The 14,568-nt window shown below is 43.0% G+C and overlaps 1 protein-coding gene across 5 annotated transcripts in view; it reads right to left on the reverse strand.

Moving 5' to 3' along the window:
* Window positions 1-14,568, reverse strand: part of G3BP2 (G3BP stress granule assembly factor 2) — an 89,117-nt gene that overhangs the window by 23,006 nt on the left and 51,543 nt on the right. For 2 of the 5 annotated variants that reach the window (XM_004089003.3, XM_003265762.4), the window contains exon 1: window positions 8,920-9,195. The exons of 2 other annotated variants lie outside the window; for them this stretch is intronic. The gene's annotated coding sequence lies outside the window, so the exon portion shown is untranslated. Of the gene's footprint in view, window positions 1-8,735; window positions 8,844-8,919; window positions 9,196-14,568 lie in introns of those variants that run through there. One more of the 5 variants, XM_030818999.1, reaches the window with a different exon arrangement.

Below are 14,568 nucleotides of genomic sequence, written 5' to 3' on the forward strand. Positions count from 1 at the left end.
TTCGAGACCAACCTGACCAAGATGGTGAAACCCTGTCTCTACTAAAAATACAAAAAATTAGCAGAGCATGATGGCACACACCTGTAATCTCAGCTACTCAGGAGACTGAGGCATGAGAATCGCTTTAACCTGGGGGACAAAGGTTGCAGTGAGCCGAGATCACACCACTGCACTCCAGCCTGGGCAACAGAGTAAGACTCTGTCTCAAAACAAACAAACAAACAGACAGACAAAAAAACACTGCAGGCTGGCACAGTGGATCACACCTGTAATCCCAGCACTTTGGGAGGTGGAGGTGGGAGGAAAGCTTGAGGCCAGGAGTTCAAGACCAGCCTGGCCAACAGAGAGACCCCATCTCTATACAAAAAATTAAAAAGTAAATGTCCATGTGTGTTTACTTGAAATAACTAAAACAATTTCAGACACGGCCCCGCATAGGTCATTAAAATTGTGATGCTGTTTTTAATAAAAATCAAATACCAACTATAGTAGAGCTTACAGATAAAGAGCGTAGCTTTACATAATTCTAGTGACTCACAATTCAACTTTTACATTATGTTTTTAGGTTCCTTGTTTCTTCCTTTCCAACTAACTATCCCTCCTCTAACTGTCCTTAAACTCTCAAACTTAATTTACAAAAATCCCCAAATCTGTTTAAAATTTTCTATAATGCCTCACTTGCTCTCAAAAATAGTTAATTCACAAAGAGCAGATCCAAATACTGCCATTTCAGGTGTCATTGATTTTCCAGAAAACTTAAAACTCCCAATAAGGGTAACAACTCTAATGCAAAAAGGACTCATATATGCCACATTTAAAGTAACAAAGCACTGGGCTGTGGCTCACGCCTGTAATCCCAGCACTTTGGGAGGTCGAAGTGGGCAGACTGCTTGAGCTTAGGAGTTCAAGACCAGCCTGGGCAACAAGGCAAAACCCCATCTAAAATGAGCCAGACATGGTGGTGCACACCTGTAGTCCCAGCTACTTGGGAGGACTGCTTGAGCCCAAGAGGTCTAGGGTGCAGTGAGCTTTGATCAGGATACTGCACCACAGCCTGGGTGGCAGAATGAGACCCTATCTCAAACACACACACACACACACACAGACACACACACACACACACACACACACACACACACACAGCTAAGCAACTAACATTTTTATTTTGAATAATGAGGGTGGGTAAAGAACAGTAGACCTACCTGGTAAAATTTAACAAGATAACTAAAATATGGAAATTATATGTCTTTTAACACCATAAAAATTGATGGTAAAATAATACTAACACATGGGAAAATACTACATTACTCTCTGAACAAAATAACTATGCACAAAATAGTTTTCTTTAAATTGATAGTGACAGAAATACTATTAGGAATTTCTGGGTGTGGGAATTATTGTTTTCTTCTCTCTGGATTTCCAGATTTTCTACAGGAACACTGTTGTCATTTATCCCAAATTTCCCATCATATTCATAGAGTACATACTGATCTATCATTTTTGTCACTTACATATTTGTTTCTCAAACCAAAATAAAATGGTACATAATACATATATAATATCACAGGTCAAAATGCTCTAAAGATTTGTTGTAACAAGGTTCAAAAACAGCTTCAAATTGCCCACTATCTACATGGTCATTGAAGTATAATGGCCAAGATACCATCAATTTAGAACAGAGAGACAGGGAAGGGCAGTAGAAGTAATATTTGACTAATCAATACTCAATAAATTAATACTTAGAACTATTGGAAGGCAGCAACTTGAAAAGTTAACTTCAAATGGTAAATAAGTAAGGCAATGCCAATCTGGTAAAATCTAAACAAACGGGCATATAACAGGTTATATAGAAAGCTGAGCTTTTAAGGTGCAGAGGAGGCTCCCAAAGGAATGGTAAAACAAAATCAAGATTTACTGAGAAAACAGTGTTTCAACTAATTACATCAGTTACTTCTTTAACCATAACTCCGATTTGAAGTGACTCAGAATTTAGAGAGCCAAAATATAATTGATAGAAATCAACCAGAAAATGATTACTAGAGATCAACCATCAAACAACATGGTTTGGGTAGTTGCAGGAAATAAGACTATAAAAATTGAGTAAGTAATATAAAGTTCACGTATATAATTCATGCACAGTGTACGTAAGAAGGTTGAGAAAAAGGAAAAAAGCCAAATTACACTTTCAGAATAAAAGTGATTACAAGAAGAAAGAATTGTGCCATTTTTATTATTCATAGCAAAGCACCTTACAGGTAATCCATTTCTAGATCTGGGACCTTCCATTGCTTAAAAAAAGTTAACAAAACCAAACAAAATTCTGAATATGGGAGTAAAAGGTTTCAACTATCTTATCCATGGCCATGAAAAAGTCATGACCTTACTGGATCTCAATTTCCTAGTTTACAAATTGAGAAGAAATCCCTGGTCAAGCCTACAAGACTATACAGTTCTATAAAGATAGCCAAGAAGGCCTGGTGCAGTGGCTCACACCTGTAATCCCAATATTTTGGGAGGCCAAAGTGGGTGAATAGCTTGAGCTCAGGTGTTTGAGACCAGCCCAGGCAACATGGCAAAACCCCGTCTCGACTAAAAAATACAAAAAATTAGCCAGGCGTGGTAGTGTGCAAGTGTAGCTCGAGCTACTCGGGAAGCTGAGGTGGGAGGAATGCCTGAGCCCGGGAAGCCGAGGCTGCAGCAAGCCAAGATGGCATCACCACACTCAAACCTGGAGAACAGGAGTGAGACCCTGTTCAAAAAAAAAGATAGCCAAGATTAAAGGATACTTATATACAAAAAAAAAAATCTTTAGAAAGTTCTTAGATCAGCACCTTCAAAGATAACCACCATCTTCAATAAGGTGGTTGTTAGCCTCACCTAACAATCTTTTTAGAAAAAGTTAAATACAATGTATCACACCCCACTTCTTCCAATGACACCTGAAAATGTGAAGAATCTCACACAGGAATGCACAATGTAAAATTTTCTCTGATGCATTAGCTCTATACACAGACAAAGCTCTCTCATGAACAAATCCGTCTTTTACTTGTCAAATGAAAACATTATCCAAGGCCAGGCACAGTGGCTCATGCCTACTTCCCAGCACTTTGGGAGGCAAAGGCGGATCACAAGGTCAGGAGATCAAGACCATCCTGGCTAACACAGTGAAAGCCCGTCTCTACTAAAAATACAAAAAATTAGCCAGGCCTGGTGGCACGCGCCTGTAGCCCCAGCTATTCAGGAGGCTGAGGTAGCAGAATTGCTTGAACTCAGAGGCAAAGGTTGCAGTAAGCCGAGATCACACCATTGCACTTCAGCCTGGGCAACAAGAGCGTAACTCTGTCTCAAAAAACAAAAAACCGAAAACATTATCCAGTATAGTTTAGAGGTATTTTACTCTACAACTCTGCCTACCGCACCTAAAATCCCAGTGAATCTTCATCAGAATATTTTATTCATTCCTGTTTCTTAAAATGTTTCCTCTGCATTTACCTAGACTAATTCCTGAAGCACATGTACTTCAGTTCTTACAGAAAATTGCTCTCTGTCACCATATTTTCTGAATCTATTAATAATACACATTGAGAGGGAGTGCAGCATTGGTAAATAATACACACTGAGAGGGAGTGGAGCATTAGACGTACATGCAGATTAGAAAAAGTCACATTGAGCTTCATTATCCTACAATATACTTATATTTCCTCAGTTTCAAAATAACGTAAAAACCAAAGTTATCACTCTCCTCAAACTTTGACTAAAATGTCACCTTTTAGGTAACAAACATTTAGGTTTTTTGTTTACCATTTAAAGTTCAGTAAATCGCTAGTATAATGGGGCTGCCTCCAAAACAATCAATCTCAGGCTACATTAATTTAGATGTAATATCTAAAATGAGCTGAAAATGCTAATTGAATATAGTGAATGGAAATTATAAGAAGGTAGATTTGGGTTAAACATAACACAAGAATAACGCGAGTTGTCCAAATATCAAATAGAGCTACTTAACAAGTAGCCAGGTATTCCAGAGACTAACTGAATGATTTGGCACAAGCATAGTAAAGGAGTCCACACATCCAAAGAAGTAAGATTAGGCCACTCCAACATTAAGATCCTAAAAGTCTGTTAACAAGAAGCAGGACTTTTGACTTCTCTTCCAACACTCATCCCACACCTTCCTATCTGCAATGATTTATCTGGGCCCAGCGGAAATCTTGTCCCCTTGAAAATCTTTCTACTCCCACTGAATTCCTCAACAGAGTATAACTCTTCTCTATTAACTCTTAAAGTACTTTTGGCCTTTATTATGGCAGTTTATTGATCATACTCTGCCCTAAGTTACTAATTATACACCTATCTTCATCTTCTCTTTATTCCCCTCTCAAATATTATAACTCAGCTCTCCCTTGAATGCAATTCTCTGGAAACATCACAATTCTTTGCTCAACAATCGAATGACTTCTCAATCCTCCACCCATATACATTATCAATGTTGACTACCTCCTCCTAACTCTTCCAGAGTTCTATAAGGCAAATTTTCCTTCTCATCAAAACGCATAAGTTCTCAAGGTTCTGTCTTCTAACCTGGCAATTTCAGCTTCTGGTCTCACGTCTACCTACCTAAATGTGTATCTAGTCTATACCATAAGTTCAAATTTTACATTCGTCACCACATACTGAATACCTAGACATGACCCACATATGTCCCAATACATGCATGCACCAAAGAAAGCTATTTCCTTATTTCTGTTAAGTGTCATAATCTTCTCAACTTGAAAGCTCAGTCATGACTTTCTCCCCTTTAGCTTTGCCACTTAAACTGTGAAATCCTTACAATTCAGAAGTTGGAATTTGTGCCCTCCTTTTCACTCCCACTGTTCAGACCTTTTAGTTATTCTTCAAAAGTCTTTCAAGCCCCTGTATCACGTGTAGTATACACTGTACAGAGTAAAATCCAAACACCTGCATTCAGTTTGGCATCTAAGGCCCTACACAGAAATCCAGTCTGACATTCAATGTCATAACCAACCTTTCAAATTTATCTCCTACTATACTTTCTCATCCCTGTATCAAATTCTATACAAATATTTTAATCGCCAGGCCGGGCGCGGTGGCTCACGCTTGTAATCCCAGCATTTTGGGAGGCCGAGGCGGGCGGATCACGAGGTCAGGAGATCGAGGCCACGGTGAAACCCCGTCTCTACTAAAAATACAAAAAAATTAGCCCGGCGTGGTGGCGGGCGCCTGTAGTCCCAGCTACTCGGAGAGGCTGAGGCAGGAGAATGGCGTGAACCCGGGAGGCGGAGCTTGCAGTGAGCCGAGATTGCGCCACTGCACTCCAGCCTGGGCGACAGAGCAAGAGTCCGTCTCAAAAAAATATATATATATATTTTAATCACCTAATATTCTCTGCAATTTTATTCTCTGTGCCTTTGTCTTACTTCATTCATTCCCATCCACAAGCTGAGTCAATGGGTTAGACAAAATAAATTCATTTCAATATTTATTTTATGGCTACTATGTATGTACCAAAAACTACAAAAGGAAAAAGAGGCCGGGTGCAGTGGCTCACGCCTGTAATTCTAGCACTTTGGGAGGCCGAGACGGGTGGATCACCTGAGGTCAGGAGTTCGAGACCAGCCTGACCAACATGGCAAAACCCATCCCTACTAAAAATACAAAAAAGTTAGCCGGGTGTGGTGGCAGGCGCCTGTAATCCCAGCTACTCAGGAGGCTGAAGCAGGAGAATCACTTGAACCCAGGGGGCGGAGGTTGCAGTGAGCTGTGTTTTAAGTACTTGATATTAGTTATTATAAAAAGAATAAGACCTCTAGTAATAGGATGCAGTTCTCTTTACCAGATACTGTTACCAAAGGTTATGTGGGTGCTAAGACACAGCTTATCTCCACTATAGGATACTTACCCCTTTCCCCTCTGGAGTCCCTTACTCATAGCTGGGCTCAAACTAGTCAGGTTTATTTATTATAATTGAACCACGGACTATATCCATTTTCAACAGCTAAATGCATATTAATACTGGAACTTTCTGAAATTCCAGATGGTTTTTGTTTAAAGTAACTTGAACAATCTAAGGAACACTAGACCTTTTTAAAGAAATGATCTTCAATCTTTCGTGGTACACCATTGAATGAAAGCTTCACAAAGAAGATCTAAGAATCATAGTGGTATAAATAAATAATAAAAGTAAGTTATGGGTTAAATCTCTTATTCAGGCTCCAAAAGTTTTTTGTTTTCTGTCCTTCTCAGAAGTTGAGGGAGGCTAGTTTTAAAATTCAGAAGCTATTAAAAGTGACCAAGCAGTAAGAAATGGAAATGCTTGCTGTCCACAAAAATAAAGCATGTATTTATACTATGTTTTAAAGTTTAACAAGTAACCTACTATTTTCCTTTGTCTTTAAAATAGATAGGGCATTATCTTCATTTACAGAAAAGGATGTTTAGAGAGCCTAAGGAAAGGTGTTTGGGGTCCCTCAGTCACAGTAAAAAGAAAGAGGATTTGAAATCAGGTCTCCTGACTCCTGACTCAAGTGATATTTTCATTACACTTTGGTTAGGAACAACCGCTTTGGAAGAAGCAGCCAGCTCTTCCAACAATACAAAAAATTAATTTTAAACAAGCAATTGTAAGCTTATGTGAAACTGTTGAGAAGAGTGAAAAGCAAAGAAATACAGCAGGACAGCAACAGAGAATCCAAGAATCATTTTCAATATACCTATGGTTTCAAGATAGGGTAAAATACTTGGAAAGTAGAAGATAAAAGTAAGCGGAAACACGACAGTCAAGAAACTAATTCTATTGCTTCTGAAGGTAGGTGGACCCAATTTATTCTGTCGGATATTAAACAAGTGTCTACCAGTGGAGAGTAACTAGGTCATGTTTGTCCATTAAATTCTACTGAATTTAAGTTCAGATGCAACACTTTAGTTTATGCCTTTCAAAATCAACATTGAGAAGGAGTCATTCACTGTCTCGATATTCACTCAAAATAAGTAGAAAGTCTTTTTAAAGCAATCTAGGGGAAAAATGTTCAATCCTAATTATGCGTAATAAACAGCGATAATTTTGCAGGATAAGGAAGGAAGTTTTCAGAATCTAAAGACACCGTGCCAACACTTTCTTCAAACCAGGAGTTGCCTGCTGACAAATCAACTGCTTAGCTGCTAACTGAACAGTTAAGTTAGTTACTCTATGAAATTATCAAATAACGTGTTTTCTTCTTTACCTTCTAATTTTTATCCCCATCCATCCCACAAGCATTCTGGTTCACTCTTCATGTTTTTTCACTATTACTAATATTTCGACCCTGAATATCAATCTGAACTATGACAGCTCTTAGCAATTCATTCTAGGTCCTTATTATTCCTACAATTCCTTGACTGGTTTTCAGAATTAGTTTGTAAAGATTAAATCATAACATAAAGGCCCATATGAGTAATCTTAAAAATTTAAGAAAAATGTTACTGCTAAAGAAAGGATAATTCAATCCTAAGAGGTTCAAACTCATCGTACCGTGTATCTCCTAAGACCAGGAATCTTGGATTATCAAAAAGACCACTGGATGCTAACAGGGCCAAAAGTTTACTTAGAAACTTGGTTCACATGCCTAAGGCTATATTAACTGCCAAATATGGAGCTAGAGAAGAATTGCCATCATCTCCCACTCTAGTACACCGGGGCTCTCTTAACGGCAGTTAATGGTTCCTAGATCCAGGTACCTGCAACACTAACGTTTGAAAGACTAGAACAAGGTACAGAGCCTTGAACCAAAAACCACAGTATCTTAATCCAAGTTAATATTCCACAACAATCATATAGGAAGAAAAGGACAACTTTACTATTCCAGGTAAAAGTGCACGTGCCTTTTTTGTTGTTGTTGTTAGGAAGGAAAAGGCACTCTCCTCCCACCCCCCAAATCCGTTAGAACATCATGTCTTGGGGAAAAAAGCTAATCTATGCAGGAAATTATAGACGAAAATATATATTCGCCCCAAAGCGGCATAGGGCCATCTTAAGAAATTGCTTTTAGAGACGCAGGGAAAATTCTATCAGATTCCACTAACAAAATCAACACAATCTAGGGAAGCTTATGTTCCTTTCTGTCCCCCCATCCCAAACAAAGCGGGAACCCATCCCCCAGAAGCCATTCCCGGGTCAATAAGAGATCGTCTGCATAAGCGGGGGGGACGAAGAAGGCGCCCGTTACAGTTCCAGTATCCGAACACGTTCGGATTAAACCCGCGGTGGCAGGGAGGAGGGGGTTGGTCAAAGACGACGGAACACTAGGTACTGGGTAAGCGAAGCGGCGGCTGCCTTCAAACCCGGATTCTGTTTCCATGCACAGAAATGGTGCCCGGAGGCCGCTACTTTCGCATCTGCGTCGCTTCTGCCTCCGCCGACACAACCTCTTTTCCCCTCCCCCACGGGTGGGGCGGCGACGGCCTCCCCGCTCCGAAGGAACAGGGAATAAGAGCCGAAAACGATTCGGAAACAGGAACGGTGGGCTACCCACCCTAAAACATCCCTTCCAGAAAGCCTACTCCCACACTTCCTGTATTAAGCTTCCATCAGCGCGCCTTCGGGAGCTGCTGCGTGCCCCCCCCCCCCACTTCGCCACCTCATCCCCAACAAACCTCAACCCCACCTGTGCTCTCGGAGCCCTCAGCCCGCAAGACGCTCGCGGGTCACCTCCCTTCCCAGGCGGCCTCCCACCCCTCACCTAAAGACTGGTCTTCTCTCACGCACACACGGCACCGTAGGGAGCCGGCAAGAACAATGTCTCTGTCGCTACACCTCCGGCTCCCGGGCTCACACACTGGACGATTGCCTCGCGCCGCGGAGCGCGAAGAGAATGTCCCTTTCCGACCACCACACCGACCTCCCCTCCCGGCCCCCTTACACACCTCCAGCCAACAGCGGCGGCGGGTACGTCGCGCGGAGGTCAGAAGAGTCGCTGAGGACCGGGTGCGGCGGGTTCTTCTTGCTCGCCGCCCCCTTCCTCCGACAACTCGGAAGCCTCGGAAGCCGGAGAGCCGCGAGTTCGTCTGCCTCACAACCACCTCTTCCCGGGCTCCAGGCGCTGCGACGTGCGACAAGGACCACGGACGTCCCGCCCCCTTTGCCACCGCCCCCTCTTATTGTTTTACCCCTGCCGACAGGGCCAGGGAACCCCCGAGCACAGCGTCAGCCAATCACGCATCTCCTCCACAGCCGGACCCAACCTTCCCGTGTCCCTCTGCGGAGCACGCGCAGTACGCTGCCGCGCTCGCACACGCTCGCGCCCGGAAAGCCGGGGAACCGGAACCGGCCTAAAGCCAAGATAAGAGTCCGCTGATTTGACGTCACAAGCAGGCTGCCTTTCTCCGGTCCCGAGGCTCCAGCCTTGCCGGCCCTTCTTCCTGATCGCGCAAGCGAGAGCTGGTTCGCAGCAACGCAGTGTCTTTTGTAGGCTGATATTCTGGTCCTTTTTATTAATGGGAAGGAGGGAATTTAGTAATCTCTCTGAACTAGGTGTCTGCAGATTGCTGCTGTAGACGAGCTTAAAATGCACCGGTGATTTCCGCTGTTTGCACACTAAACTCACCTACATTGTTTATTTACCCCATCCTAGGTTTTAAGCCCCACTAAGAGGCCCTGCAGTAAAGGAAGAACATGACGTGGGCTTTACAGAGGGGGAAAAGACTATTTCTTTGTGTCCTTGTTACGAATTTAGGCATGGCTAAATATCAATACATACTAAAGCGTTTTACATACTAAAGCTAAAAGGCCTGAAATATAAGGATTACAGTCCTGTTCTAGCTCTAAGCCCAGACTTGCACCCAGGGTGAGACACTGGTGACCTTGTTTCACGGAAAAAGCCAAGCCAAATCTTGTAGTCAAGGAAGCCACTTTGCATCTTTAGGTCTGGCAGTGTTTTCAGAGAATACCGAGATAGCACAGGAATTTTGGAATGAAGGACTGAGAAAATGTTCAAAGAAATGGAAAGGAAAAAATACATTAATGAATGCTTACGAACTAACCATGGTGGACGCAAGCATGTACATCTCATCAGTTTTCTTCACAGTCCTGTAAGGGCAATTTTAAGGTATTTGGCACGTTAAGACAATATGTCAAATACCTTAAATATTGGCAGAGGCAATGCCAACATTAGGGCCTCCAAAGTCTACAATATCTTTACCTTTAGACTGCTTAAAGATACTGTTGTTTTTTTTTTTTTTGAGACGGAGTCTCGCTCTGTCGCCCAGGCGGGAGTGCAGTGGCACAATCTCGGCTCACTGCAAGCTCCGCCTCCCGGGTTCAGGCCATTCTCCTGCCTCAGCCTCCCGAGTAGCTGGGACTACAGGCGCCCGCCACCACACCCGGCTAATTTTTTGTATTTTTAGTAGAGACGGGGTTTCACTGTGTTAGCCAGGATGGTCTTGATCTCCTGACCTTGTGATCTGCCTGCCTCTGCCTCCCAAAGTGCTGGGACTACAGGCGTGAGCCACCGTGCCCGGCCAAAGATACTGTTATATGCAAAATATTTGAGCAGACCATCACTTTAATGAAATGAAATCAACCTGATGTTTTTCCTTAAAGCATTAAAATACATTACATGCCGGCTGTCCTTTAATATACTGGGCTTATATACCGGGCATTCTTGTAATTATACAGCCTTCTAAGCCTCACAGTAACCCTATGAGCTAGTTTTTATATATATATGTGTGTATATATATATATATATACACACATATATATATATATATATTTTTTTTTTTTTTTTTTCTTTAGACGGAGTCTCTCTCTGTCTCCCAGGCTGGAGTGCAATGGCACCGTCTTGGCTCACTGCAACCTCCACCTCCCGGGTTCAAGCGATTCTCCTGCCTCAGCCTCCCTAGTAGCTGGGACTACAGGCGCATGCCACCACACCCAGCTAATTTTTATATTTTTAGCAGAGACGAGGTTTCACTATGTTGGCCAGGCTGGTCTAGAACACACCTGACCTCGTGATCCGCCCGCCTTGGCCTCCTAAAGTGTTGGGATTACAGTCGTGAGCCACTGCACCCGGCCAGTAGTTGCTATTTTTATGCCCATTTTACAGATGAGGAAACAGTCTTGGAGAGGTCAAGTAACTTACCCAGGACTACATGGCTACTATTCACTGGAGCTGGGATTCAAACACAGGCAATCTGCCTCCACAGTCCATACCCTTGGGCAAACTATAGAATACTCCCATTGTACTAATTGCCGCAGTTTACTCATCTGCCCTACTGCTGACTAACGTTCAAGTGTTTCCAGTTTGGAGCTCTTATGTGCAATGCTATTATAAATATTCTTCACCGTGTATCCTGCTGCAGAGGTGCAAAACTTTCTTTAGAGCAGTGGTTCTTAGACCTTAATGTGCACCGAAATCACCTGTAGGGCTTGTTAAAACAGATAGTTGGGCCCCACTGCCTAAGTTTCTGATTCAACAGAGGCCCGAGAATTTGCACTTCTAACAAGTTCTCAGCTGATGGTGCTACTGCTGCTCTAGGAGCCACACTTTAAAAATCACTGATCTAGGCCGGGTGCGGCAGCTCAGCCTGTAATCCCAGCACTTTGGGAGGCCGAGGGGGTCGGATCGCCTGAGGTCAGGAGTTTGAGACCAGCCTGACCAACATGGAGAAACCCCATCTCTACTAAAAATACAAAATTAGCCAGGCGTGGTGGTGCATGCCTGTAATCCCAGCTACTCGGGAGGCTGAGGCAGGAGAATCGCTTGAACCCAGGAGGCGGAGGTTGTGGTAAGCGGAGATTGTGCCATTGCACTCCAGCCTGGGTGACAAGAGCGAAAACGCTGTCTCAAAAAAAACAAACACCACTGATCTAGGGCAGAGGTAGGCAAACGTTTTGATAAGGGAAGGATTAGATAGTAAATATTTTTGGTTTTGAGCGCCACGTATGGTTTCTGTTGCACATTCCTCTCTCTCTTGCATCCTTTAAAATTTTAAGAAACGTTTTTAGTTTAGCTGTAGGGCTACACAGAAACAGCCCTCAGGTAACCCTGCTCTTGAGTAGACACCAATAAGTGGAGTTAATGAGAAAAAAGATTCAGCGATCTTCAATCTTAAGTAAATATCTCTAACCTATTCTAACTGGCGATTTTTACCTCATAAACATCTCTCTACACAAATAGCCTCTGCCCAGGTTCAAGCCCCTTCATCTTCCCAGGAAGACTACAGTGGCCTCCTAACTAATCTCCCTGCCTCCCAAACATAGCCTCCATGAAGCAATGCCCACCTCCTATAGACTAGGCAGGGAGACCAGTGTGAACTATATTCATTCGGTGGCTCAGGCCAAAAACCTCTTTTTCTGACACTAATTTATTGACAGCCAATTGCCAATAAATTTTTTTTTTTTTGAGATGGACTCTCACTCTGTCATCCAGGCTGGAGTGCAATGGCATGATCTGGGCTGACTGCAACCTCCACCTCCCAGGTTCAAGCCATTCTCCTGCCTTGGCCTCCCAAGTGGCTAGGACTACAGGCATGTGCCACCACGCCCATCTAATTTTTCTATTTTTAGTAGAGACGAGGTTTCACCATGTTGGCCAGGTTGGTCTCGAACTCCTGACCTCAAGTGATCCACCCACCTCGCCGAATTGTCAATACATTTCTGTTCCCTCTACCTTCAACATTTATTCTGGATTAAATACTTCGCATCACTGTTACTGCTGCTATAGTAGTCCAGGCCACCATTGCCTTTTGCAATAGCTTTCTACTTGGCCTCAATGCTTCCACTCTTATTCCACTACAGTCTTTTCCCCTCACAGCAGCCAGATCTTTCATAGTTATAATTGAGATGATCCCAAAACCTTGAAAAGGCAACACAAAATCTCAGGTCCTTACCATGGCCTACAAGGCCTACCTGATCTAGTCCTTACCTATTACTTCCATTTCTTTTCTTACCACTGCTTTTCTCACACCACCCCAGCCAGCTCTTCCTTTGACATTCTCATCACATTACCACCTCAAGGCCTTTAATGTGAACCTTTATCAAAATACTGTGAAAAATCAAAGTAAATGAATCAGACCCAATCACCATTAGCAGATGAATTTTTAAAAGTAAAATTACTAGAATTATCTGATTCCTGATTTTTATTATAAACTTCAGCATAAAATACTTAGATAAGTATTTGAATAAGATAAGACATTTGAATTTATAAAGCTTTTCCTCTACACCCTTTCATTTGACCATTCTCAACTTTACTGAATACTAAAAGATCAACCAAGTCCATTATCACCACTTTTGCTGATGAAGTAGATGTATAAGAGATGACTACATGCAGCTGGGCACGGTGGTTCATGCCTGTAACCCCAGCACTTTGGGAGGCCCAGGCGGGTGGATCACGAGGTCAGGAGTTCGAGACCAGCCTGGCCAACATAGTGAAACCCCGTCTCTACTAAAAATACAAAAATTAGCCAGGCATGGTGGTGCGCACCTGTAGTCCCAGCTACTGGGGAGGCTGAGGCAGGAGAATCGCTTGAACCCAGGAGGCGGAGGTTGTGGTAAGCCGAGATCACGCCACTTCACTCCAGCCTGGGCAACGGAGCAAGACTCTGTCTCAAAAAATAAAAAATAAAATAAGAGATGACTACATGCATGTTTAGGGGTCACACACCCCACATAAATAAGGTTTATGAAGACCAAGCATTGGAAGGGAGTAAAATCCAAGTCCTTAAGGGAAACGCATTTTTCTTGGAAAGTATTTACTCACCATGTTTTTAAACTTTTAAGGCTTGCATAACAAATGTCTTGGCCCCACTACTAATTCAGTTAGGAAGGATGATGCTATGGTTTGAATGTATGTGCCCCTCCAAAATTCATGTTGAAACTTAAACTCCAATGCAAAAGTATTAAAAGATGGGTGGGACCTTCAGGTGGCAACTAGGTCATGAGGGCCTCACCTTCATGAATGGAATTCGTGCCCTCATAAAAGGGGATTGAGGGAGTTCATTAGTCTCTTTTGTGCTTTTGCCCCTTTCACCATGTGAGAACACAGCAAGAAGGCACCATCTTTGAAGCAGAGCAAGCCCTCACTAGGGCTGGCACTTTGATCTTGAACTTCCCAGCCTTTAGAACTATAAGCAATAAGTTTCTGTTGTTTATAAGTTACCCAGTCGAAGGGTGGTTTTGTTGTTGTTGTTGTTTGAGACAGGTTCTTGCTTTGTCTGTCACCTGGCTGGAGTGCAATGGTGCGATCATAGCTCATTGCAGCCTCGACTTCTCAGGCTCCTGAGTAGCTAGGACCACAGGTGTGCACTACTGTGCCTAGCTTGTGTGTGTGTGTGAGTGTGTGTGTGTGTGTGTGTGTGTAAACAGGGTCTCATTATGTTGCCCAATCTGGTCTTGATTGCCTGGCCTCAGGCCATCCTCTTGCCTCAGGCTCCCAAAGTGTTGAGATTACGGGCATGAGCCACCACACCTCACCTAAAGGTATTTTGTTATAGCAGCCCAAATAAACTGAAACAAATGATAATGCTGTCAACAGCATAGTATTTAAAGAGTCTGGCTGGGCACAATGGGGTATGCCT

Source organism: Nomascus leucogenys, chromosome 9, assembly GCF_006542625.1.
Source record: "Nomascus leucogenys isolate Asia chromosome 9, Asia_NLE_v1, whole genome shotgun sequence".
Lineage (NCBI taxonomy): Eukaryota > Metazoa > Chordata > Mammalia > Primates > Hylobatidae > Nomascus > Nomascus leucogenys.